Below are 2,355 nucleotides of genomic sequence, written 5' to 3' on the forward strand. Positions count from 1 at the left end.
GTTCTCGTCTTCTCATAAGTAGTTAGGGAGATTTTGTCTGGGCTGCGAAAATTTTCGATGATGCTAGAAAAGATTTAGGCGTAAATGTTAGTCTCCAAGTTGAACATACAGCCTTGATTAGAGACATGATTTCTAACAGAGAAGGTTGCTAATTGCTCTTCTTTACTAATCTTTTGCTTCTTATAGATTTTCATCAAGTTAATAATTGGTTGTCTTTTGTTCGCAGATTCTGAAAATAGATATCGTGAAAAGATTGAAGAACTTGAAGCTGAAAAGGAGGAACTCGCAAAGAATCTTTCTTCTCGCAACAACAAGTATTCTAGATTGAAGAATCAAATCAAAATCACCATTGAAAATTTTAAGAATAATGCTACGCATTTTCGCAATCAAACCATCCAGATGGTTTGTGATGATCATAATATCCCACATTCTGATTACCCTTGTCTTTTAGAGGAAATCCCACAGAATACTCCCAATTTGATTATCTCTGATAGTGAAGCTGACGATGAAGAATCTGATAGTGATGGAAGTTCTGATGGTGATGAGGATTCTGACGCAGATGAAGAAGGAAATAAGTCTGATGAAGATAATGAAGGATTAACCAAGAAATAGTCTTTATTTCTTCTTTGATTCTTTGTAACACTTGTATATTTATTTCTTCTCTGTATATTTGTGTTTCTTTCATTTTGGCCTGCGTAAATTAAAACAATTCTTCTTTGCAATACAGTTAATCAATATAATCATTAATTCTTGAATTTTTGAGTAAATCTCTCATATGGAGACAAACATTTTCTAATTTCATACATTCCCATACTTGCCTCTGTTATTTGAATCCAAATGAGAGATTTCATAAACTTTTTCTTATTGTACATTTCGCAACTTGCGAAGTGAATTTTGTTTCTTTTCAAAATCTCATTCCTGTGTGGTCTTATTTTGCCTTCCTAATTAAAGGTCTTATTATGCCACCTCTTGTCATTGCGACAAAATCGCAGGACGTCCTTGCACTTTCATGCAATAACCCATTGATCTTGCCTTAACTTTTTTTCTGTATTATGGCCTCTTCAGGAATATTGCGACAATATGACAGGCCTAAATATTCTTGCGAAAATAAAGCCCCATGACATTGCCGTCTTGCGATGAAATCGCAGGACGTCTTCGCACTTTCATGCGAAAACCCATTGATCTCATCTTATCTTTTCTTTTGTATTATTGCCTCTTCAGGATGTTGCACAAATATGACAAGCCTTAATTATCCTTGCGAATAATAAGCCTCATGACATTTGCGTCTTAAGACACTTATCAGCTCCCTAATGGAGGGTGCCGCCCTTATCTTCCCCCTGGTTGCCCCTTCAAGGAGGCGTACTTCTACCATACAAGGTTAGCTCCTCCCATCCAGTCTTAACAACAACCAGTTGTTTTCGCAGCCTCTTATCCCTTTTACCTATAGGGCTTATGGTTACGAGACTGCACCCTAAGTGGGGTTTTCTTCGGGCCGAGTGCAGTATAAGCCAAGACTTGTCAAGAATGGCAAGGACGCTTCAAACGCCCTCGGCACTCTTGACTCAACCGTGTACCTCGGCGCCTTGATCAGATCTGCACTCCTTGGGAGAGTCTTATTACCTTAGTCGCCCAACCTAAGTCATATGCTTAAGTTGAGAATCCAAGGTGCCTCTCCCGGATGGGCTTTATTGACCCCAAATCTCCATGACTCAGGTTCCGGTGGCGGTGTAGCCTTTCCCTGAGTCATGTAACAGGTACCCCCTAATATGACGTACTTTAGGTCTTACATTTGCCTCTTGCGAAATTTTATTCGCGAACTAGGGTGTACGCCATAAAGGTTCGCCTCTTTCTCTTTTGTCATTCTTTTTTTTATTTTCTGTAAAATTCATTATCTCTGCGAGAGTCTCGCAATTCATAATATTGTATCTGAATTTCGCAATCTCAATTTTGTTGTTCAATCAAATGTATTTTTGAGAATTTTACTTATTGCGAGATTATCGCAACAACTTAATCATTCATACATTTCTTGCTTTTATTACTTTTGCCCTCCTCTGCTTCTTTATGATTTTCTGCTACTGCTTCCTTGGTAATGGTATGTTCATCCTTTTTACCTGAGCTAGCATTGATTTTGTAACATCTCTTCTCCTTTCTTTTCGATTGTATCCACCATCAACTTCTCACTTCTTTGTACATCCTTGATTTTGTGCCAGTTTTCCTTCTTGTTTGCTCTTCCTTCGCAAGATTCTATCTCAGTTTCGTAACATTTCTTTCCTTCAACCCAATCTCCCTTTATGATTCCTACACCATTGGGGTGAGGGAATTTGATGCATTGATGGAAAGTTGAAGCTACACCCA

This window comes from Papaver somniferum, chromosome 5 (assembly GCF_003573695.1).
Source record: "Papaver somniferum cultivar HN1 chromosome 5, ASM357369v1, whole genome shotgun sequence".
Taxonomy (NCBI): domain Eukaryota; kingdom Viridiplantae; phylum Streptophyta; class Magnoliopsida; order Ranunculales; family Papaveraceae; genus Papaver; species Papaver somniferum.